The sequence below is a fragment of the Erinaceus europaeus genome, chromosome 16 (genome assembly GCF_950295315.1).
Source record: "Erinaceus europaeus chromosome 16, mEriEur2.1, whole genome shotgun sequence".
NCBI classification, from domain to species: Eukaryota; Metazoa; Chordata; class Mammalia; order Eulipotyphla; family Erinaceidae; genus Erinaceus; species Erinaceus europaeus.
In genome coordinates, this window is record NC_080177.1 from 27,435,771 (window position 1) to 27,461,744 (window position 25,974).

The 25,974-nt window shown below is 37.8% G+C and overlaps 1 protein-coding gene, 1 long non-coding RNA gene and 1 other non-coding gene across 7 annotated transcripts in view; all 3 read right to left on the reverse strand.

Annotated features, from left to right (window-relative positions):
* Window positions 1-25,974, reverse strand: part of LOC132533332 (uncharacterized) — a 408,100-nt gene that overhangs the window by 173,296 nt on the left and 208,830 nt on the right. The window lies entirely within an intron of this gene.
* The window catches only part of FUT8 (fucosyltransferase 8), a 173,167-nt gene that overhangs the window by 129,681 nt on the left and 17,512 nt on the right, over window positions 1-25,974 (reverse strand). For all 5 annotated transcript variants that reach the window (XR_009545305.1, XM_060174814.1, XM_060174812.1 and 2 more), the window contains exon 2: window positions 15,046-15,134. The gene's annotated coding sequence lies outside the window, so the exon portion shown is untranslated. The remainder of the gene's footprint in view (window positions 1-15,045; window positions 15,135-25,974) is intronic.
* Window positions 7,899-8,033, reverse strand: LOC132533646 (small nucleolar RNA SNORA55). The gene has a single exon (XR_009545502.1). It is a non-coding gene; the product is annotated as a small nucleolar RNA SNORA55 (small nucleolar RNA).

Sequence of the window (25,974 nt, forward strand, 5' to 3'; positions counted from 1 at the left end):
AGGGCACCATCAAGAAACACTGGCAAGGCAGAATGAGAAGAGAAGAATTTTTATTTGAAGAAATATCAGCCAAGAAAGCCCTCAAACTAAAGAAGATACACTATCAGATCCAGGAAGCAGTAGAAGAAAGAGAGAAAAAGAAAAAAGGAAGGAAGGAAGGAAGGAAGGAAGGAAGGAAGGAAGGAAGGAAGGAAAGAATCCAAACCTCAGCTCACCAAAGCACATAATAAAAATTTGTTTATTTTGATTTATTTATTTCATGAGAGAGAGCAGAGCAACATGGAGTACTGAGGATGAAACTCAGGATCCTTACATTTGTGAGCCCTCTCCTTTACCACTGCACCACCACTTGGGTTGCTCTAGCCCACCAGAGCACTGCTCAATTCATCATAAGATGGTGCAAATATTTAAGAGTGAGACTTTGGAACCTCAGGCAGGAAAGTCACTTTGCATAAATATAAAAGTATCTACTCACCACCTCAATCTTTTTTTTTTTCCTTCCCCATTTTTTTTCATTGGGGGGATTATGGGTTTACAGTCAACAATACAGTAAAAATATATAATACAGTATTATGTACATGTATAACATTTCTCAGTTTTCCACGTAACAATTCAACCCTCTCTAGGTCCTCTACCATCATATTTCAGGACCTGACAACAATTCAACCCTCTCTAGGTCCTCTACCGTCATATTTCAGGACCTGACCCTCCCCGCCACACCCCAGAATCCTTTACTTGGGTGCAATACAACAAACCCAGCCCAAGTTCTACTTTCTGCTTTCTTATTTTTCAACTTCTTTCTTTTTAATTATTGTTAGTGATTTAATAATGATCAACAAGACTGAAGGATAAGAGGGGTACAATTTATAATGAATTGTACCACCAGCAGCATGCCAGATCCCATCCCTATTCTTTATCCCTGTGGGAGTATGGACCAAAGATCTTTATGGGGTGCAGAAGGTGGGAGGTCTAGATTCTGTAATTGCTTCACTGCTGGATATAGGCATTGACAGGTCGATCTATACCCCCAGCCTGTCTCTATTTTTCCATAGTGGAGTAGCGCTCTGAGTTGGTGTTCCAGGACACACTGGTGAGGTTGTATGCCCAAGGAAGGCAGGCCAGTGTCATGGTAGTATTTTTCAACTTCTGTCTATGACTGAGATCATACCATATTCATCTTTCTCTTTCTGTGATATTTCATTGTCTTTATCTGCATTTCTTTGACAATCAATGACTTGGAGCATTTTTTCATGTTTGTTGGCCTTCTGGATCTCTTCTGTGGTGAATATTCTGTTCATATCCTCTCCTCATTTTTCAGATGGGGTCATTTGTTTTCTTGTTGAGTTTGGTGAGTTCTTTATATATTTAGGTTATTAGCCTCTAGTCTGATGTATAGCATGCAAAGATCTTCTCCCATTCTGTAAGGGGTCTCTTTGTTTGGGCTGTAGTTTCTTTTGCTGTGCAGAAACTTTTTAATTTGGTGTAGTCCCATTGGCTTATTTTTGTTTTAGTCTTCTTTGTAATTGAATTTGTATCACTGAAGATGCCTTTAAAATTTGGAAGGAAAGAGTTCCACCAATATTTTCCTCTAAGTATTTGAAAGTTTCTAGTCTAACATCCAAGTCCTTGACCCATTTGGAATTTACTTTTCTGTCTGGTATAATTTAGTAGTTCAGTTTCATTCTTCTGCATGTTTCAACCCATTTTTTCCAACACCATTTGTTGAAGAGACTCTGCTTTCCCCATTTAATAGTCTGGGCACCTTTGTCAAAGATTAGATGTCCAATAGGTGTGGGGGCTTACTTCTGGGCTCTCAGTTCTATTCCACTAGTCAGTGTGTCTATTCATGTCCCAGTACCAAGCAGTTTTGATTACAATGGCCCTATTATACAATTTGAGATCTGGGAGTGTAATGTCTCGAGTTCTATTTTTTCTTCTCAAGATTGTTTTGGCAATTCTAGGTATCTTCTGATTCCAAATAAATATTTGTAGCTTTTGTTCTATTCTAAAAAACTTGGGTGGAATCTTGAAGATTGAATTAAATTTATATATTACTCTGGGTAGTATATTCATTTTTTATTATGTCAATTCATCCACCCCATGAACTTGGAATATCCTTTCACTTCTTTGTGTCTTTTTCTATTTCCTTGAATAATAGTGACTCGTAATTTTCAGTATACAAGTCTTTCACTTCTTTTGTTAAGTTTATTCTTAGATATTTTATTGCTTTGTTTTGTTTGTTTGTTTTTACCAGAGCATAGCTCAGTACTGATTTATGTTGGTAAAGGGAATATTTTATTGTTTTTCTTGTTATAGTAAAAGGTTTTGACTTCTGCATTTCTTCTGCTGCTTACTTACTGTTTGTATAGAGGAATGCCACTAACTTTTGTATGTTAATTTTGTAGCCTGACACCTTACTATATTGCCTGAAAATTTTCAAGAGTTTCAGCTGGATACTTTAGGTTTTTCTATGTATACTATGATATCATCTGCAAATAGTGAGACTCTGACTTCTCTTCCTATCTGTATCCCGTTAATTTCTTGCTTCTGCCTGACTGCTATAGCAAGAACTTCCAAGACTATGTTGAATAGTAATGGTGATAGTGGGTAGCCCTGTCTAGTATCTGATGTGAGGGGCAATGCTTCATTTTTCACTACTGAATATGATGTTTACTATTGATGTGCTGTAATATGGACTCCAGTATCTTGAAGAATTTTCCATCTATCCCCATTTTCTACAGTGTTCTGATCATAAAGGAATGTTGGATTTTATCAAAGTCTTTCTCTACATCTACTGATATAATCATGTGGTTTTTGGTCTTGCTTTTATTTATGTGGTAAATCATATTGATAGATTTATGTATATTAAACCAACCTTGCATCCCTGGGATAAAACCCACTTGGTCATGATGAACAATCTTTTTAATATAACTGCTGTATCCAATTGGCTAAAATTTTGTTCTAAAAACTAAGTGATTTACCAAATTTGCTTTAGAAAAGGTTAAAAGGAAAACTTCCTATAGAGTGAATTTTGAATAAATATTTGTTAAACCACAGGTGTAAAGGTTTTGTGTGTATGTGTGTGTGTGTGTGTATATATATATATATATCCAGGCAACTTGCAATAATGTCAACACTTCTTAAAATTAGGATTGAAAAACTATTGATATCCATCCAAGCAGTTTTAGCAGATGCCTGGACACTGACAAAACCAACAACTAAACTGCTCAGAATACACACACTGAAGTTGACCAAGAATAATTTAAATTTGTAGAGAGCAATCAGGGTCCATACTCCCAGAGGAATAAAGAACAAGAAAGCTATCAGGGGAGGGGATGGCATACAGAGTTCTGGTGGTGGAAATTGTGTGGAGTTGTACCCCTCTTATCCTGTGTTTTCTGTCAGTGTTTCCTTTTTATAAATAGAGAGAGAGAGAGACAGAGATACCAGAAAGTTCCAAGAGTCTTAATAAAAAGTCCCATAGAATCATCACACCTGCATGCAGTTCAAACATACAGCACTCCAGTTTCAGAAATCAAGAGTTTATAAAATTTTTACAACAACAAAAAAAGAATTTTTACAACTAGGCTAGGGTTACTTAGTGAGGAAAAGGAAAAGGATATGAAAGGGGAGTGAGATGCCTTTATAAAACCCTATTTTGACTAAATCCACAGCTATAATTATATCTATTCAAAGCTTTTCTTAGAACTGCCCAATTACATTTTTGTAAAATAATAACCAGAAGTATAAATTTAATGAACTGAAGAACTTGATAGAACTTCTTCATATTTAAAGCTATTTTTACTATATAGCTAATTAATATTCTATTGGTTTGCTCTACATTTAAAAAAAGTTGTTATATAAATGAAAAAATGTTTCTCAGTCTGAGTTAACTGCTTTTTTAAGAAAAAGCATACTGCTTTTCTTTCCTTTGTTATTTTTGCAGAAACTTACATTTCACATCTTTTTCCCTTGTCAGTTCAGCTTATTATACGAAATATAAAGCAATTCTATGACCTAAACTGCATACAATTGTTAATAAAGAACACACAGTATCATTCCAATATCATCTAACAGCATATCTTCTTTACAAAAATTGTATCATGGGAGTCGGGCGGTAGCGCAGCGGGTTAAGCGCAGGTGGCGCAAAGCACAAGGACGGGCATAAGGATCCCGGTTCAAACCCCGGCTCCCCACCTGCAGGGGAGTCGCTTCACAGGCGGTGAAGCAGGTCTGCAGGTGTCTATCTTTCTCACCTCCTCTCTGTCTTCCCCTCCTCTCTCCATTTCTCTGTCCTATCCAACAATGACGACAACAACAATAATAACTACAACAATAAAACAAGGGCAACAAAAGGGAATAAATAAATAAAATAAAGTATTTTTAAAAAATTGTATCATACACAAAAACATGAAATTATGCACATTTTGATATTCACTTTTATCTTACATTTTTAAAATGACAGGTATATCTCATTTAATTCCCTTGATAATTATTCAAAAAAGCAATTATTTAAAAAGCACAAATCTGGTTCCAAGGTGATGAAACAGGAAGTTTCTGGATTTATTTCCTCCAACAAACCAATTAGTATACAGCTCAACATGTATACAGAATAAGCCCCTCTGAAAGAAAACTAGAAACTAGCTAAGCTACTATTACACGAGAGGGGAAATGAGAAAATTCAGTGAGTAGTAAAGATTCAGACAGATTCTCACCATAAATTCCTTTTCCAATTCAATGTAATATTGACAGAAAATATACCACCACAAGCTTCTCGCTGAAAAACACTATGTTTGGGTCTAAATCTTAACACCCTAACTTTCAGTACTTCCATCTGAAGGATGGATCCCCCAAATACCTAGTTTTGAAAGTCATTAAGTCTTAAGACCATAAGATTATTGAAAACAAACAAACAAAAAATTTTGGTAAATTCTCAATTGCCAATATCTTCTTGAAAGGAGTTTGTGCATTTATCTGGTATCTGGCAGCCTGGCTCTGATAGCCAACATTTATTATTTCAGTCAGACTATAATAGCAAAGTTGTCTTAACTAGCTATCTTTCAAAGGTCCAACTTTCAACACAGAGATGGCAAGCAGATGACCATCTCTATGAAACTTTATAGACCTACCATTAAAAAAAAAAAAAAAAGGATTCCAGTCCCCCTATAAAAGTACTGTGGGGGACTGGGCGATGGCACATAGGTTTAAGCATACATGGCATGAAACACAAGGACTGGTTTAAGGATCCGGGTTCAAGCCCCCGGCTCCCCACCTGCAGGGGAGCTGCTTCACAAGTGGTGAAGCAGGTCTTCAAGTGTCTTTCTCTCCCCCTCTGTCTTCCCCTCCTCTCTCAATTTCTCTGTCCTATCTAAAAACAAAAACAGCAATAGCAACGATAGCAATGACAATAACAAGAAGGGCAACAAAAATGGGGAAAATGGCCTCCAGGAACAGTGGATCAGTAGTTTAGGTACTGAGCCCCAACGATAACCCTAGAGACAAAAAAAAAAAAAAAAAGAAGCCTAAGAAACTACAACCAGGGTGGGGAGCAGCCTGAGGCTTTGAAGTCCCAGGTCTAACCCCCCTGTACCACCATAAGCCAGAGCTGAGCAGTGCTTTGGTAAAAAAAAAAAAAAAAAAAAAAATATATATATATATATATATATATATACACACACACACACACAAACACACACACATCCCTGCAGCCCCAAGTAATTTATCTCCATCACTACATATGACAGAGTAGTGGACCTCTATGCATACACATGTGTATGCAAACACATACAACAGGGCAAGTGGGTGTATCATAAATAAATCTTTTGAAAAGTGAAAGAATAACCACAGTGAAAAATTGCATTAACAACATATTGATCAACAATGAACCACATATACAACTATGATCCTAATATGGCATGTGATAGAGTCTAGTCCGCTGTACCATCTAAGTTTGTGTAATTGTGCTCTAGGATGTTCACATAATGATAAAACAGCCTAACAAAAATCCTGTCATTAATGAATGCATGAATCTACTATGAACAATTACACACCAACAAACTGAACAAACTAGGAGACATGAATAAACTCTTTAAAAAAAAAGGCAAAGGGTAGGGAGTCGGGGGTGGCGCAGGTTAAGGGCACACTGCGCAACGTGCAAGGACCAGCGTTAAGGATCCCGGTTCGAACCTCCCCCCACCCCCAACTGCAGAGGAGTCGCTTCACAGGCAGTGAAGCAGGTCTGTAGGTATCTATCTTTCTCTCCCACTCTGTCTTCCCCTCTTCTCTCCATTTCTCTCTGTCCTAACAACGACGACATCAATAACAACAACAATAATAACTTACAACAATAAAAAAGGGTTGGGGGGAGTTGGACAGTAGCGCAGCGGGTTAAGCGCATGTTGCACAAAGTGCAAGTACCGGCGTAAGGATCCCGGTTTGAGCCCGGGATCCCCACATGTAGGGGAGTCGCTTCACAGGCAGTGAAGCAGGTCTGCAGGTGTCTCTTTCCCTCCCCCTCTCTCTCTTTCCCTCCTCTCTCGATTTCTCTCTGTGTTATCCAACAACAATAATAATAACAACAATGATAAAACAATAAGGGCAACAAAAGGGGAAAAAATGGACTCCAGGAGCAGTGGTTTCGTGGTGTAGGCACCAAGCCCCAGCAATAACCCTGGAGGCAAAAAAAAAAAAAAAAATGGGGCAGCAAAAGGGAAAATAAATAAATATTTTCTTTTAAAAAAGGACGAAGGGTAGATAGCATAATGGTTATTCAAACAGACTCTCGTGCCTGAGGTTCCAAAGTCCCTGAGGTTCCAAGGTCCCAGGTTCAATCCCCTGCACCACCATATACCAGAGTTAAACTGTGCTCTGGTTAAAAAAAAAAACAATCTGGGGAGTCAGGTGGCAGCGCACCGAGTTAACCACACGTGGCACAAAGCACAGTAACTGGTTAGGATCCCAGTTCAAGCCCAGGGCTCCCAACCTGTAGGGGAGCCGCTTCACAAGTGGTTAAGCAGGTCTGCAGGTGTCTCTCTGTCTCTCTATCTCCCCCTTCTCTCTCAATTTCTGTCTCTATTCAATAACAAATAAATAATAATAACAATCTGAAAGAAAATATCCATAAGAAAACAAAAATCTCACAGCCAGGGAGTAGCTAGCTAAGCAGGGTGAGTGCAAGACTCACTCATGGTTTGCCCCTACAGGTGGGGCCTGGGGGCTCAAACCCAGATCCTTGTATATGGTAACTTGTACACTTTTATCAGATGTGCCACCTCCGACTTATCAATTTCTTAAAGAAAGGTCTAGATCGCCAGGCGGTGGCACACCTGGTTAAGCACACACATTACAGTACATAAAGGACCCAGGTTCAAGCTCCTGGTCCCCACCTGCAAGGGGAGAGCTCCACAAGTGGTGAAGCAGGGCTGCAGGTGTCTCTCTGTCTCTTTCACTTTCCCCTCTCAATTTCTATCTCTAAGCAATAATAAAAATAAATAAATATTTTAAAAACAAAGAATGTTTTTTTAAAAAAAGAAAGGTCTAAATAACTTTGTACCCTAAACTCATAGTAGTTTTTCATTAACTTTGTTGGTGACAGAAGGACCTGGGGGGGGGGGGTGGCAAAAATAGAAAAAGTATTCTTGTAAATATCACTTTAGATCCCATACCAATACAAATTCCTAAGTGATATATATATGGTTTAAAATCTTTTCTTCTATCACAAAGAATAAGAATTTTTTTTGTTTGTTTTTTGTCATTCGTGTTTAATTCGGTATCACAGAAGCACCAATAAAGAGTTCATCCAGCATCCACTATCTTCCTCCTACGTGGGCTAGGGGTCCCTGGGCTGGCTTCCTGCAGGAAAGAACAAATTTCAAGTATGGAATGTTACTTTATTTTTTAACTGTGGCAGAGTTGTAGGGACAGGTCCCAAGACAAATGGAAAACAACCTGTCTGGATGTACTCTGCTCATACTGTAGCACCATCTGTCCCCACACCTGCATGAAGCAGCAAGGAATGGGAAAGATTCAGGTGCAGAAAGTTCACTATTTTTATACTGAAATAAACTCAATAATTCTATATAACCCTTTCTTCTCCTTGGGTTGACAAAGGTCTTACTAAAATGGTGATTATTGTGGTCCGGGAGGTGGTGCAGTGGCTAAGGCACTGGACTCTCAAGCATGAGGTCCTGAGTTCGATCCCTAGCAGCATATGTACCAGAGTGATGTATGGTTCTTTCTCTGTCTTTCTCTCCTATCTTTCTCATTAATAAATAAATAAGATCTTTAAAAAATAAATAAATAAAATGGTGATTATCTGAATCATGGTAAAGCATCCTGACAGTTACAATTAAAAAGTTAAACTTACTATAAAATGTCAAACTTGGATAGCTAGAAGACTGTGTAGTATAGATGGTTTCAGGGGTTGCGGAGACACACAGAACTTTGGTGATATGTATGGTATGAAATGATACCTGACATCTTTCTTCCCTCCCTTCTTTCCTTCCTTCCAAGACAGAGATAGGAAGACAGGCACAGACAGTGAGTGAAACAGACTTACAGCACCCAAGCTTCTTTTCAATGCAGTAGGGTACAGGCTAAAACCTGGTTCATGCACAGAGCAATGCAGTTTACTGTCCAAGTGAGCTACTCCATTGGCTCTCTTCTAATTTTTAAACCAGTACTGAATCACAAATTTAAAAAAAAAAAAAAAAAAGGAATGGGGTAGAAAAAAATCTTAAAACAATCCAGTAGAGCTTTTATGGAAGTAGAACTAGACTGAATAATAGCTTCTAGATGTTTCTATTAGTACTGACTTTACACTCAAATGGCCAGACCCACTTTAGTTCTACAGGACAGAGTGAAAGTCAAAAGACTCTGTGAAATCTAACAAGGAATTCTGATGAAGACATCAGATATTCCACAATAGGAAGCCTTAGAAAAAAAAATCAATTTGTAAATACAACATGAAAATGGTAAAATATTTGCTAAAGAAAATTTATAAGTGAAGTGTGAGAATCTAAAATAGCAAGTTGACATATCTAGGAGATCATTTTACAATCTAATTACAAGAATTCCACTTTTAGAATAGAATTGTGTGAATCACTGTGGCAATATGTCCTAAAACACTGTTTTCTAATCTTATTTTAAAAAATGATTAAACACACATTACCATGCACAAGGTTCAAGGTTCTCACCTACAGAGGGAAACCTTCATGAGTGGTAAAGCAGTGCTATAAGTCTCTCTTTTTCTTTTCCTATCTCCTCCTTCCTTCTCAATTTATCTGTCTATTCAATAAAATAAAAATAAAATATTTAAAAATGCAATTTTTCATATCTATTAAAATTTAAGCCTCATAGCCAAGAACATAAAAAATATATATGATATTCCTTAAAAGAAAGAGAAAGACAGACTGAAAGGGAAATACTGACACTTCTAAAAAGCCAATGAACTGGCACACGCATTTAAGAAAAGGAAAAAAAATCAAAAGACATGGAAGTTACATAAATACACAGTTAACCACAGTAACAGTACAATAAACTGTTGCTCTGACCATCCTAATAGTATTTCACTGAATGAGAAAATACTACTACTAAAAATCTTAATGTAGTAGATTGACAATACTCATCACCAACTACAAAAAGACATGAATTTAAAAACAAATATGGGCAGGGGAAATAGCATTATGTTTATGCAAACAGTCTCTCATGCTTAAGGCTTCCAGGTCTCAGGTTCAATCCCAAGTATGAGCATAAACCAGACCTGAACAGTGGTTTGGAAAAAAAAATTATAATCATATGTATGTAAAAAAAAAACTACATATAAAAAATGTAGGATAGTATTAAACTAAATAGTATTAAACTAACTGATAAAATTATGGATGGTTCTCATCTTTTAATAAAAACCTGTCTAAAGGGTTGGCAAGATAGCTCTCCTGGATATGGAACCTGCTTAGTTATATACAGGATGAAGATTAAAGCATGGCCCCAACCCCACTGCACTGGAGGAAGCTTTGACTCTGTGTTATCTTTTCCTCTCTCCCTTTGTCTTTGTCAGCTTTGTGAAAAAGCTGACCCAGAGCACTGAAGCCTCAGCAATGACAAATTAAAATAAAATTGCCTAAGTTATCTACAACAGCGATTTTTTTTTTTCACTACAGCAAGGGGAAATGTACTCACCTAAATATAATAATGGTTAATTTGCAAGCATTTCTCTTCTAGTACTACAATTATTGGCCGAGACTTCTCAGCATGAAACTCATGGTGTACATTAAGATTTATGCCATATCATAGAAAACATAAGAATTAATATTACCCTACTCTCTGCTCATGAAAATAAGTTACAGGCAGCAGTCGAGGAGTAGGACTCTAGTGCCTAAGGCTCCTAGCTCAAGATGTGCCAGATAGTTTTCTGGCTCCTTTCTCAATGTAAAACTCTAATATAAATAAGTAAAATTAAAAACAAAAGGAAATTAGTGAGCAACATAGTAATTAAATTAAAATACCCAATTTAAGTAAGTCATCTAGTTGTTAAACAGTACATAAATTCCAAGTATCATCACAGCATCACTATAGTTGCCAGAATTAGTAAAACTTGATGAGACCTTAGACCCCAAAAAACTGTAAAATCCATTTCTTCCAGATTTTCTAGCTTGGAAGAAATGGATTTTACAGTTTTTTGGAGTCTAAGGTCTCATCAAGTTTTACCTAATTCCATTCCAGGTGTTCCACTCCCTAATAAAGTCCCCAAACCTAGATATAGTCCAGGTCCCCTGAGATAGAGCATAGGTTCACACGTATCCATAAACAAGTGCAAAATATATACCTGAAAGCAGAAGTACACAAGAGCATGCAGGGAATACCCCCCAACAATTCATCTGCACTATTCCAGTCTTTAGGTCCATGATTGTTCAACAATTTGTTTAGCTTTGTATGTTAACTCTCTTTTCAGCCACCAGGTTCCGGATGCCAGCAAGATGCTGACCAGACTTCCCTGGACAGACCCCATCAATGTGTACTGGAGCTCCACTTCCCCAGAGACCCACCCTACTAGGGAAAGAGAGAGGCAGACTGGGAGTATGAATCGACCAGTCAACGCCCATGTTCAGCGGGGAAGCAACTACAGAAGCCAGACCTTCCACCCTCTGCAACCTACAACAACCCTGGAACCATACTCCCAGAGAGATAGAGAATGGGAAGGCTATCAGGGGAGGGGATGGGATATGGAGATTGGGTTATGGGAATTGTGCGGAATTGTACCCCTCTTAATCTATGGTTTTGTTAATGTCTCCTTTCTTAAATAAAAAAAAATAAATAAAAAAGAATTTAGGGTAATTAGATTTTGTTCTCCAAATTTTTAAATAAATACCACTTTGTGAAAAAAAAACTGTAAAATCAAATAAAGCCTCTTTGGTATAAGAATATAAAAATGGGGAGTCAGGCAGTAGCACAGCAGGTGAAGCGCAAGTGGCGCAAAGCACAAGGACCGGTGTAAAGATCCCAGTTCGAGCCCCCAGCTCCCCACCTGTAGGGGAGTTGCTTCACAGGCAGTGAAGCAGGCCTGCAGGTGTCTATCTTTCTCTCCCCCCCTGCCTTCCCCTCCTCTCTCCATTTTTCTCTGTCCTATCCACAATGACATCAATAACAACAACCACAATAACTACAACAATAAAACAAGGGCAACAAAAGGGAATAAATATTTTTTTAAAAAAGAATATAAAAATGAAATTTTGACTATCATAGGGAACTACAGTTGATGTTGCCATCAAACTACACTTGCAACAGTAAATGGGTTGAGAATGAATGAGTCAACTCACCAATACAAGAATCAGTCTGAACATCAACTTCCTTTTTACTCATTTTTGAAAATCAGATAACATCAACTCAAAATGTGCGAAACTGACGTACAAACAAAATCAATTTCCAGCTGAGTAATATTGCCAAATCAAACACAGAATAGTTCACCAAATCTTAGCCATTACAAAACTGTCAAAAAGACAAAAATAACCTTCAATGAGGTTCAACACGTTAAGAGCCTGACAGTCATCAATCCATTCCTCACTGTAAGAAATAAATAAAAAAGTAAATAGATAATCATAAAAATAAATAGCTCTTCTCAGATCCAACAGAGAATAAGGGTGAGGACAAACAGCTACCCTAAGAAATGGAAAGACAGCTACAGAAAAATCACACAACTGTAAGAATCAGAAGCCTACAAAGCATAAGCACTTAGCTAGAGACAGTTTCAGTAGAACAGTTTAGAGAATAACTGGGAGAATTGCTGGAGGCGTCAGTATAGGTTAGCAATACAATGGTCTCTCAAAAAAATAAAATTAGAATGACCTCACCAGAAAGAATTCCACCTGGGTTTATAGCCAAAAGAACAGAAAACAGTCTCACCCAGATAACTGTATACCTGTATTCACAAAGGCAGGCACAGATGTACAGAAACACATGAAATATTCACAATAGCTAAAACATGGAAATCACCCAAGTGCCCATCAGAGGATGAACAGATAAGCAAAACACTATATATGCCAACAATGGATCATTACTCAATCTTAAAAGAGGAAAGAAAGTCTGTAATATGGTACATGGATAAATGTTGATGAATATAGTCAGTCACAAAAAGGCAAGTACTATAAGGTTCCACTAATATGAAGTGCTTTAGTAGTCAAAAACCACAAAGACAAAGTACAGTGGCTGGGTGTCAGGGGTGTGAGGAAACAGAATGGAGAATTACTGCTTAATAAGGTTTCAGTTTTAAAAGTTGAAAAGTTACAGGGATGAATGGTGGTGATAGCTGCACAACAATGTAAATGTTATACTGTTCTCATCAAAATTCAAGAAAAAGGGAAGTCGGGAGGTAGCACAGCAGGTTAAGCACAAGTGGTGCAAAGTGCACAGACCTGCTTAAGGATCCCGGTTCAAGTCCCTATATCCCCACCTGCAGGGGAGTCGCTTCACAAGCGGTGAAGCAGGTCTGCAGGTGTCTATCTTCCTCCCCTTCTCCCTGTCTTTCCTTTCTCTCTCCATTTCTCTCTGTCCTAGCTAACAACAACAATAACTACAATAAATAAAAAGATTTTAAAGGCAACAAAAGGGAATAAATAAAAAAAAAAATTCAAGAAAAAGAATGAATAACCATAATGACTATCAAACTTTAAAGACTCCCCAAATGTCCACCAGGTTGCTGGATGGATAAGTTAACTATGGTATATCCATACAGTAGAACATTACTCATCATATAAAAAGCAAACTCCTGACACATACAACATGGGATAAATCCAAATGCACCATGTTAAAAAAAAGGAGTCAGATTTTTAAAGCTACATACAAAACAATTTGATTTAAATGACTTCTTAGAAAAGAGGAAAAAGAAGAACCAGGTGGTGGTGGTGCATCTGATTGAGTACATGCATTACCATGTGCAAAGACCTGGGTTTGAGCCACCACTCCCCACCTGCAGGGGGGGTACACTTCACAAATAGTGAATCAGGTCTACAGGTGTCTATTTCTCTCTCCCTCTCTAGATCCCCCTCCCCTCTCAATTTCTCTATCCTATCAAATAAAATGAAAGGAAGCAAAGAAGGAAGGAAAAAAGGAACGGAGGAAAGCTGGCCACCAGGAGCAACAGTAGATATGTAGTGCCAAAACAGAGTTCCATAGATAACCCTAGTGGGGAAAAAAATGGATTAAAAAAAAGTAGAAACAAAAAACAGAGCAGGGGTTACTGAAGTTTGAGGATGGATAGGCTGACTAGGAAGCAACAGTAATATCAGTATAATACAATGACTGTTTCAATAGTAATGTGTTTATCAAATCCTGTAAACTGAACACATAAAAAATAATAATGTTAAAAGTATGGCTGAAATCTGGACAAGAATGAAACCTTTAAAAGTCAGCCAAAAATGGCAATTATTTTCAAGATGAGTTGTGTATTTCATCACCATACAAATATGCTTAGAAGGGATTGTCTAATCATAGTATGTTTTTATCCAGAACCTTATTTTATTTTAAAGTAAAAAGTTGTCAACTGGTTGAGTGCACATGTTACAATGTGCAAGGACCTGAGTTTGAGCCCCTGGTTACCACCTGTATGGGGAAAGCTCTGCGAGTTGTAAAGCAGTACTGCAGGTATAACTCTTTCTCTCTACCTATCTCCTCCTACCCTCTCGGTTTCTGGCTGTCTCTAGCCAATAAATAAAGATAATAAAAAATTAAAAAATAAAAATTAGGGGGCCAGCTGGTAGTGAACCATGGTAGTTAAGGGCATATAGTGCGAAGCCCAAGGACCTGCACAAGGATCCTGGTTCGAGCCCCTGGCTCCACACCTGCAGGGAGGTCGCTTTGCAAGCAGTGAAGCTGTTCTGCAGGTGTCTATCTTTCTATCCCTCTCTCTGTTCCCTCCTCTCTCAATTTCTCTCTGTCCTATCCAACAACAGAAAGAAAAAAAAGAAAAAAAAAAAAAAAAAGGTGGCCACCAGGAGCAGTGGATTCATAGTGCAGCCCCAGCAATAACCCTGAAGGCAAAATAATAAATAAATAATTAAGATTTTTAAAAAGTAAAAAGTTGTTAAATAGAGAAGTTGAAAAACAAGATCAGAAAAGAAAACACAAGTAGAACCTGAACTTGGCATATTGCACCAAAGTAAAAGACTCTGGGGTGGGTGGCTGGGTGGGGAGAATACAGATCCAAGAAGGATGACAGAGGACCTAGTGGGGGTTGTATTGTTATATGGAAAACTGGGAAGTATTATGCATGTACAAACTATTGTATTTACTGTCAAATGTAAAACATTAATTCCCCAATAAAGAAATTATAAAAAAAGAAAGTTGTTAAATAGAAGACAGTTTTCATCTGAAGCACTGCAGATTGTACATAGTAGGTAGGGTTATACTTGTTAACTAATAATTCAACAAAGTTTACATGTGCTAGGCCTTTCCATTTCATTGGCACATACATAGTTTTAAACACCCAAACAACCGTTACTCAAAGCATCAACATATAATTATAAAAGGGAAGTGCTGTTCACAAAATGTACTAACCTGAGTCTTCAGTTAAATTAAAAAGGCAATATAGCACTTTGTCTTGAATGAAAACACCATCAAGAGTGTCCTCTTAGCAAATAAGTAATCTGAAAGAAAATTAAAATATACAAAATTCAGCCTTGAAATACAGTTAGCATTATTATTTTTCTTATGTAGTCAGTGAAAACATGTAATCTCAGTAATGAGTTTTCATGTTGCAAATTATGTCCAGTTGTTGTAATACTCAGTACCTTAATTTGCTTCATAATTCCTATTAAAATTCTGTAATTCCACTGATAAACTGGATTTGTGAACACAAAATGTTTTAATTTTGCCTATTTTTTAACAGGGCATTTTGAAATATTCTCTTTTTAAACTAATTCTCAAAAACTTCTGATATTGGGGCCGGGCCTTTGGTGCACCAGGTTAAGCTCACACAATACAAAGCGCAAGGACCCTCAAAAGGATCCCAGATCAAGCCCAACGCTCTCCCCACCTGCAGGGGGGTCACTTCACAGGCAGTGAAGCAGGTCTGCAGGTGTCTTATCTTTGTCTCCCCCTCTCTGTCTTCCCCTCCCCTCTCAATTTTTCTCTATCCTGTTCAATAAAAAAATAATAATAGATCGCAACCTAATCAACACGATTGCCACCTCAACATGCTTCAGCTCAGACTGTGTCCAGAGACTTCACGTGTGGAATGACAACCCTTCAGCTTCATTACTTGGGTGAGACCTTTCCTTTTCATAGTATTCTCTAATTCCATCCCAGGTGGTTCACTTTCTAACAAAGTCCCAAAACCTAGATATACACCAGTTTCTGTGAGAGAGAGCATATGTTCACACATATCCGTAAACTAGTGCAAAATATATACCTGAAAGCAGAAGTACGCTAGAGTTTGCAGTGAGTACCCCCCAACACTTCCTCTCCACTATTCCAAGCTTTGGGTCCATGATTGCTCAACAATTTGTTTGGCTTTGTATGTTAACTCTCTTTTCAGCCATCAGGTTCCAGATGCCATCAGGATGCCGGCCAGGCTTCCCTGGACTGAAGACCCCACCAATGTGTCCTGGAGCTCCGCTTCCCCAGAGACCCACCCTACTAGGGAAAGAGAGAGGCAGACTGGGAGTATGGACCAACCAGTCAATGCCCATGTTCAGCGGGGAAGCAATTACAGAAGCCAGACCTTCCACCTTCTGCAACCCACAATGACCCTGGGTCCATGTTCCCAGAGGGATAGAGAATGGGAAAGCTATCAGGGGAGGGGGTGGGATATGGAGATTGGGCGGTGGGAACTGTGTGGAGTTGTACCCCTCCTACCCTATGGTTTTGTTGATTTATCCTTTCTTAAATTAAAAAAAAAAAAATTAAATAATAATAAGAGAAATATGTCTACCAGGAACCATGGATTCATGTTGCTGGTACTGAGCCAGCAATAACCCTTGAAGGTGCAAAAAAAAAAAAAAAAAAATTGATATCCCCAACAAGTTTTACAATCTAATTTCTCAATATAGACTTCCAGTCAAATCAATTCAATATGTGTGCTCTCAACAAAACAATTTTCTCATGTTTAGCTGTCATCTTGCAATACTTTCTTTCCCCCAGAATAAGGGCTTTTTTCCCTCCTTATCCTCCTTACCAATTAATTCATATCTTTCATCTTTCTCAATCTAGTCCTACTATACCTCCCTAAGAGCTGATGTAGTTATTTTTTACTCCATTAATCTTTTCCAGGATATTCTGCTGCCTTATCTCATGCAGTCTTCTAATAAAGGATCCTATTTCCTACTTCTTTTGTTGTTTTCTCTCTAACATCTAATACCACATTTGACACATGGAATATAACCACAAGATTGACAAGTAAAACAGTTTTAATAGAGATTCATACATCAATCATTGAGTATAAGCATCCAAAAATAATACAGATACAATACATTCTATGGAAACACATCTGTCAGACACCTTGTTATTTTCAAATTGCCATTATTATTAATTGTGAGAAGCAATCTTTCCTCAAACACATTAAAGTCTACTGATAAAAAATCTGGGTGATTAGAAATAATTTAGAAGTATCATCACCAATGCCAACTCCTCCATCACAAAAGTAAACCAACTATTTTCATTTGAAACTCCAAGAGCCAAAAATTTATTCTGTGGCAAAACAGTCTATAAGAACTTTTAATAAATTGTTTAAAACCAAAAATAAGTATTTTGTATAGTGGTATACTATCTACTTTACTTCATCTGATCTCACTGAAAAGCATTAGCTGCTGCCAAGTCAGCAACCTCCAGGATTCATAAGCCTACAATTCCTAAATGGCCACTAAGTACAAAATTAGCCAAGACTCACAGTGATTCATTCCTTTAGCTTCACCCTTAAAAGTCTTCACCAATCTCCCACAATAAGACAACCATAGTGGATTTATGCTTCTATTAATTATAAAATAATATATTCTTAGAGAGTAAACTGTAAACTAGACAAAATATATGACAACAATTTGTAGACATTCAAAAAAATTAGAAATTAGTTGAAATCCTGACTATACTTGATGTTGTCTACACTATCAACCAAAACTGATACTACACTAAACTTTACTCTAATTTTATCTAGTTTCTCATCAATTAATAAATTCACTAAAATTTTTATTCATATTTGTTTAATCTATCCTAAATATAAGTTCTGTTTACATTACAAACCAATTCCCCCTCTTCTTCTTCAAGTCAGCCCTATATGCCAAAAATCACTAAGAACTTCAAATGACTTTTGTCATCCTTAATTGGTAAATTTGTTCAGATAAGCTTTCTAGAATCACCTGCAATAAAAATAAAATTTCTGAAAAATTGTATCAATTATGTATAACAGTCAAGAACCTTTTATTGTCATTATCCTTTCAACTAGTCTGAAATCAAAAGGCAAAGCATTAAAAGTTCCATCAGATACAATACCATCACTCTTTATAAATTTCCATGGGAACGAATTTGAATTTCTAGATCTTTTTTTTTTCAACTTGCCTTACATTATAATTGTTTTTTTTTTCCCCATAAGGTTGTGGGAAAAGCACACCATGAGGGCTGAGATTATGTCTTTTTCATTTTTACCTCATTTATTTTTTTTTCCAAGCACACTGTCCTGACACATACTAGTATTTAACATCTTCTGCTCACCAATATCCTTCCCACTGGTCTCACAAGGATCAAAACTTCATTTTTTGTCTCTGGAGTCTTGCACCTGGCACAAATCCACAAATTCCTGTGGACCTTCTTTTCAATTTCAGGCAGAGACACAGAAGGGGAGACACCACAGAACCGATCTATTATTCATGGATCTTCTGTCTGGTGGTGTGCATGACTATCCATGTGGTATCAACAACCAGGACTTGGGTCCTCACACAGCAGGCAACCCACCTCCTGACCCCAAATTATTGAATATTTTAATAAATTCCACTATCAACATATAGCACTGCCTTAAAGTAGGATATGAAGACCCCACAATCCATGTTAGTAATGACTCCTCCCCACTCTGACCCTCTTGTCCCCTCCATCTTCCCCTCCCCAGCTCCCCCTCTTCTCCTCCTTTAAAACAAGAGCCGGGCTCAGCTCTGGCTTATGACGGTTAGAGAACTGAAGTTGGGACTTTAGAGTCTCAGGCATGGAGGTCTCTTTGCATAACCATTATGCTATCTTCCCCAGCCAAACTTTCAAATATATATTCTGGCATTAAGAAAAACTAATTTAAAAAGAAATGAAGGGGGGCTGGGCAGTGATGCACCCAGTTAAGCACAAACAGTACTAAGTGCAAGAACCTGCTCAATGATCTGGGTTCAAGCCCCTGCTCCCCACCTGCAGGGAAGAAGCTTCACAAGCAGTGAAGCAAGTCTGCAGGTGTCTATCTTTCTCTCCTTTTCTAGCTCCCCCTCCTCTCAATTTCTCTCTGTTCTATCCAATAAAACAGAAAAAATGGCCGCCAGGAGCAGTGGATTTGTAGTGCTGGCGTCAATCCCCAGTGATAAGCCTAGAGGCAAAAAAGAAAAAAAAGAAAAGAAAGAAATGAAGGAACTTAGATTCTAGTCTCAATGGTGAATATCAATTTCCTACATGATTTGCAATGACATATCTTCCCTGGCCTTACAATTATTCTTCCATTAATGAAAGAATCAGAAATTTCTATGTCTTTGAAATATTCAAAAAGGGATTGTTTTTAAACAAGGGGTTGGAACTAAAAATCATACTCAGGTGTGATCCAATGACAAGAATCCCCAATGTTTATTAGACTCTACTTCAGTCCACACCCTCTCAGCATTTCAGGACCAAACAGATGGGTAGGAGTCAGTTTTGATGCAGAAATTTACTATGAGTACTAGACATAACTAAAGTAAATCATTATTAAAAGTAACCATTATAAGTAGAAAACAATAGTTGCTTGGAAAGGCAATGGAAAGGAGAAATGGAGATGAGATTTAACTAAGTATATACTACTGAGCAGGTTTTATTTATACCAAATGAAATGTTGTACATTTAAAAAAAAAACTAAACTAAAAGGGGTCAGAGCTAACAAAGAGATACGGCACACCATAGGGCTGGGCAGTGGTGCAGCAAGTTAAGCGCACATGGCTGAAGCATGAGGACTAGCATAAGGATCCAGGTTCAAGCCCCGGGCTCCATACCTACAGGGAGGGGCTCACTTCACAAGCAGTGAAGCAGGTCTGCAGGTATCTGTCTTCCCCTCCTCTCTCGATTTCTCTCTATCCTATCCAACAACAACAACAATGGCCTCCAGGAGCAGTGGATTCATAGTGCAGGCACTGAGCTCTAGTGATAACCCTGGAGGCAAAAAACAAAAGAGAGAGAATCTACAGCACACCAGACTTTCACATTTGAAGCTTCATAGGTTACAAATTTAATACCTGGCACCACCATATTCCAGAGCTGAGCAGTAATTCCATTTAATTCTTTCATACCTCTCTCTCTCTCTCACACTCTCTGTCTCTCTCCTTCCCTCCCTCCCCCCTCTCCCTCTCTCTTTCTCTCTAGGAAATAAATGAATACTGTATTTTTTTTTTTTCTAGAACACTGCTTAGCTCTGATTTATGGTGGTGCTAGGGATTAAACCTAAGATCTTTGGTGGCTCTGACATAGAGTCTTTCCATAACTATTATGCTATCTTCCCAGCTTAAATGAATACTAGGCTGTTTTTACCAACTAATTATATGCACTTCTTATATTTGGTTTTTCATTGATATTAAAAACATAATTAAGTCTGTAGAAGAAAAATATTATATACCTAGTAACAATTTATAGCCATATTATTCTGTGTCTACTATATGTCAAATACTATACTAAATACTAAGTCACTGACTGACTCTACATTATTTTACTTAAACTTCCAATACGATGTTGAAGAGTAATGGTGATAATGGACAGCCCTGTCTAGTCCCCGATATGACGGGGAATGTTTTTAGCATCTGTCCATTGAGTATGATGTTGGCTGAGGTTTGCTATATATAGACTCTATTGTCTTGAGGAATTTCTCATCTATTCCCATTTTTGTAGTGTTTTGAGCATGAATGGATATTGGATTTTGTCAAAGAATTTCTCTGCATCTATTGAGATAATCATGTGGTTTTTGGTTTTGCTTTTATTGATGTGGTGAATGACACTAATTGACTTATGTATGTTGAACAAGCCTTGCATTCCTGGGATAAATCCCACTTGGTCGTGATGAACAATCTTTTTGATATACTGCTGTATCCGGTTGTCCATTGTCTTGTTTAATATTTTGGCATCTATATTCATCAGACATATTGGCCTATAGTTTTCTGTTTATGTTGTGTCCCTACCAGCTTTTGATATCAGGGTGATGGCTTCATAGAAGGTTGTAGGGAGTGTTCTTGTTTCTTCGATCTTGTGGAAAAGCTTCAGAAGTATAGATATTAACTGTTACTGGAAGGTTTTGTAGAATTTGTTTGTAAAGCCATCTGGTCCAGGACTTTTGTTGTTGGAAAGATTCTTAATAACTGTTTTGATTTTTTTGTCTATGATTGGTGCTTATAGGTTTTGTAGTTCTTCTTGGTTCAGTTTTGGAAGGGCATGTTTCTAGGAATTCTTCCATTTCTTCCAGATTCTCTAGCTTGGTGGCATATAGTTCTTCATAAAAGTTTCACATGATTTTCTGGATTTCAGTGGTGTCAGTTGTGATCACTTCTCTATCATTTACAACTATATTTATTTGAGTCTTCTCCCCCTTTTCTTTTAGTGAGTCTGGTTAGGGGTTTGTCAATCTTTATTAATTTTTCAAAGAACCAACATTTGGCTTCACTGATCTTTTGTATGGTTCTCTTATTATCAATGTTCTTTATTTCTGCTCTAATTTTAGTGATTTCTATCCTTTTGGTTGCTTTAGGGTTCCTTTGTTCCTCTTCCTCTAAGTCCTTAAGGCGTGCAGTAAGATCATTTATTTGAGTTTTTTCTTGTTCTCTAATACGCAATTGCATGGCTATGAGTTTCCCTCTCAGTACTGCTTTAGCTGTGTCCCAAATATTCTGATAGCTTATGTCTTCATTTTCATTTGTTTCCGGGAACATTTGAATTTCTTGCTCGAGTGTCTCTCTGACCCAGCGGTTCTTAAGCAGCATGTTGTTGAGTTTCCAAATTCTGTGACTTTTAGTAATTTTCTGTTTGTTGTTAAATGTTAGCTTTACTCTATTGTGGTCTGAGGAGATACCTGGGATGATTTCAATGATCTTGAATTTGTTGATACTATCTTTGTGGCCTAACATGTGGTCTATACTTGAGTATGTGCTGTGTAGATTTGAAAAGAATGTGTATTCCAGTTTTTTGGGGTGAAGAACGCTGAAAATGTCCAGGAGGTCTAGTCTGTCCACCTCTTCATTTAATTCTCTTCTTTCTTTGCTGATTCTCTGCTTCGTTGATCTAAGTGTGAGAGTGGGGTGTTAAAATCTCCCACTATTATTGTATTACTATTGATGTATTTTTGTAATTCTTTCAGTAGATGTTTGATGTATTTAGATGGTCCATCATTGGGTGCATAGATGTTAATAACTCTTAAATCTTCAGATGTGTCAAAGGTGAGAATGGCTGTTCCTGCCTTTTTTTGTGGTCCATTAGCCTGTAGAATAGTTTTCCATCCTTTCATTTTAAGCCTGTGTTTGTCTTGTTGAGTCAGATGGGATTCTTGCACACAGCATATGGTTGGGTTGTGTTTCCTGATCCATCCTCCCATTCTGTGTGTTTTAATGGATGAGTTTAAGCCATTGACATTCATTTATATTATGGATTTAATGCATTGTAATGCCATTATTCAACAATTTTTTATTTGTTCTAATATATGGCAAATATTATGGTGATGTTCTTGTTTATAAGAGGTGTTTTAGAACCTCTTTCAGGGCAGGCTTGGTGATGGTTGCCTCCTTTAACTGTTGTCTGTCTGAGAAAGTTTTGATCCCTCCATCTAGTTTGAATGAAAGTCTAGCAGGATATATTATCCTTAGTTGAAAACCTTTTTCATTCAGGGCTCTAGAGATATCTTGCCATCCTCTTCTGGCTTTTAGAGTTTGAGTGGAGAAGTCTGCTGATAGTCTTACGGGTTTTCCCCCGTATGTGACTTTTTGTTTTTCTCTTGTAGCCTTTAGGATCCTTTCTTTATTCTTACTTCTTTTCATTGTAACTATGATGTGTCTTGGTGTCTTCAGGTCTGGGGAGATTCTGTTTGAGACTCTCTGAGCCTCTTGAATCTTAATGTCCTTTCTGTCGTTTAGGTCTGGGAAGTTTTCTCCTATAATTTTCTCTAGAATGTTTACCCTCCCTTCTTCTCTTTCTTCCTCTGGCAGGCCAATTATATGAATGTCACTTCTTCTGAGATCATCCCTTATGTCTCTGTTGTTATTTTCAGTGTCTCTCAATCTCTTTTTAAGCTCTTTCACCTCTTACTTAGTTTTCTCTAGCTCATCCTCTGTCTGGCTAATTCTGTTTTCTGCTTCTGTTAGCCTGCTTTCCCTTCCCTCAGCTTCTTTCCTCAGTTCAGTTATAGTATTAGCTTGCTCTGCTAATTGACCTTTTAGTTCAGCTATTTCAGCTTTTAGCTCTCTAATTACCTCATGGTTGCTAGTGTTTTCCTTGAGGGTCTCATTTGTTGTTTCCCTAATTCTGATAGCCCTTTCCTCCATAGTTGTCTTCATTTCTGTGATTATTAGGTTTATTATTGCTTGCATACTTTTCTTATCTATGGTTACTTATGACTGATTTGGAGTTTCTTCTGGGCTCCTGTCTTGATTCATTGTGGTAGCAGTTTTATTTGCTCTTGATTTAACCATTTTTTATTGATTTTTTTTCTGCTCCTTCATTCTTCAGTTGTTGTGTTTTGAGTACTAGCCGTTATATTAAATACCTTTATGACAAATGTAGTAGTCACCCATCCTCAGAAATTACAAAAATAGTAACTGAAGCAAGGATTGATGCAGTTCAACCAATACCAGTTAGCCAAAGAACACCTCCAGTCCAAGAAAAAATAGCGACCAAATCCAAAGGGAAAAGAAAGAGAAAGAAAAAAAGGGAAAGCAAGAATAGACAATTATGCAAATCTACTGTCTACTGTAAATTCTAGGGATAGCAAGAGGAGAAAGGAAAGTAGAGAAGAGACACATACACACACACAGAGTCCACTGTGAGATATCGTCCCCAAAATAATTCACAAATGAGTATCAATGAATTCAGAAAGCAAAAGGAGGAAGGAAGAAAAGACAAGAACCAGAAAAAAAAAAAAAGAGCAGTGAAAGGAGGAAAGAGGTTTTTTTTTGTTTGTTTGTTTGTTTAATTAGCTAGGATGTGGGGAAAAAAGGAAGTGAAGGGAAGAGACAGAAACAAGTTCTTCTCACACTGGATAAGACACCCGGTCACCTAGCAATGGAAAAAACAGTAACAGTTAATTTTGGTCAACCTGAGGAAGGTGGGGGCAAAAAGGACACACATATATAATAATAATAATAATAATAATAAAATAGAATTAAAAAAACCCTAACAGTCAGTCTGCAGCTTGGATTGCTCTGGATGGATTGGCTGTAGGCAGCCTGATCAAAGGTAGCCAATTACAAGAAGTATCCCAAAAAACAAAAACAAAAAAAACACCCCTTCAGGCAGTCTTTCCCAGGCAGGGGGGAGGCTCTGATTGGTCAGATATTTTGTCACTCAAATAGAGCTCCAGCCACTTAAAAAAAAAAAAAAAGGGGAGAGAAGGGGGGGGAAGGCTTGGAATGACACCCCTGGTGTGCCAAGAATCTGGGTAAAGAAAAGAGCTCAGCAGGGAGCCTGCTAGGAGTGGCTATCCCATCCCTGGGGGCTGCTTCTGGGGTTGGGGGGAGGGGTGAAATAATCAAAAGATTTTCTTTCTTTGTCCTCCTGGCCTCTGTTTTCTAACCCAAGAGTGGTATCAACCTTAGGACCCCTTATTCACCCTCCTGCTGATGGCCCAGTATCCTACCCTATCCAGATAATACCTGGTCAAAGGCTGCTGCTTGTTGGAGCTCATGCCAGTTGCTGCATCCAAGTTGCCATCTTGGCTCCACCCTCCTATTTTACTTAAACTTCATAGCATCCAAATATGCTAGCTATTAACAGATAGTGAAATAGAAGTTTTGGTAAAGTAATTTCTCACTGAAGAAATTGCTGGTAGTCAACCAAACCAATCTATGTCTACACCACAGAGGAAGCTGGAGATATAGGTATTATAGATTCAGTTACACACTTAATAGAAAATTAACTGTAGTTTACATAAAATCTGAAAATAGGTAATCTAAGTTATTCCACCATGTCATCAACATGAAATATACTTCTAATCCTCTACTGACAAGTGAAGAAAATTAGAAGAGTATACTGGTGCCTTTAAATAGAAATTTAAGAAGTATCACACTTTTATTTTAATTGATCAGAACTTGAGAAGTTATACTTATCTGTTAAAGAACCTCAGAAGGTCTTTGAGTAAGTGGAGACAGTATACAGTAAATATCTAGGTTTAGTTAACAAGAGAAACAGAATTTGCTGCAGTAGGTCAAAGATACTAAAGGCAGATAAAGAGGAAATGATGAATGCAAACTTTCCATTTCTAACATCAAATTACAAAACAGCTAAATGAAATTATTTTTGTTATTATTTACCTGAGAAAGGAAAAGAAAAAGGCAATCCCTTAAATTCTTCTTGGACTATTTCCTAGTCCTCCCACATCTTTTTTTTTTCGTGCCTCCAGGGTTATTGCTGGGTCTCAGTGCCTGCACTACAATCCACTACTCCTGGAGGCCATTTTCCCCATTTTGTTGCCCTTGTTGTTGTTACTGTAGCCATTGCTATTATTGCTGTTGGATAGGACAGAAAGAAATCGAGAGAGGAGGGTAAGACAGAGAGGAGGAAGGGAAGATAGACACCTGCCTACTTCACCACTTGTGAAGTGATCCACCTGTGGATGGGGAGCCGGAGCTCAAACCTGGATGTTTATGCCAGTCCTTGTGCTTCAGCCATGTGCGCTTACCAGCTGCACTGCCACCTGGCCCCCCCGCCCCCATCTTATTACAAAAAAAAAAAAAAATCCATTTGGTATATACACAGTAAAATTACTACTCAGCTTTAAGAAATGATGAAATATTTTCCTTTTCTATATCTTGAATAGAGCTTGAAGGAAACCTGCTAAATGAGATAAGCCAGAAAGAGATCAATAAATACCTGATAATTTCACTTAAGTGGTGATATAAAGAAGCAAGGCAAGAAAACAGAAATTCAGGGTGAAGCTTCGATAGTGTGGGGTGGATTGCAGCAAAGCAATGGACTCTGGACTAAGGGTGTATGGGGAGTAGGGGGTGTCAGCTATCCAGTGCATGATGGTTAAGAGGAACTCAGGTTGGGCTGGCAAAATATCTCACTTGGATAGTGTGTTTCTTTACCATGTGC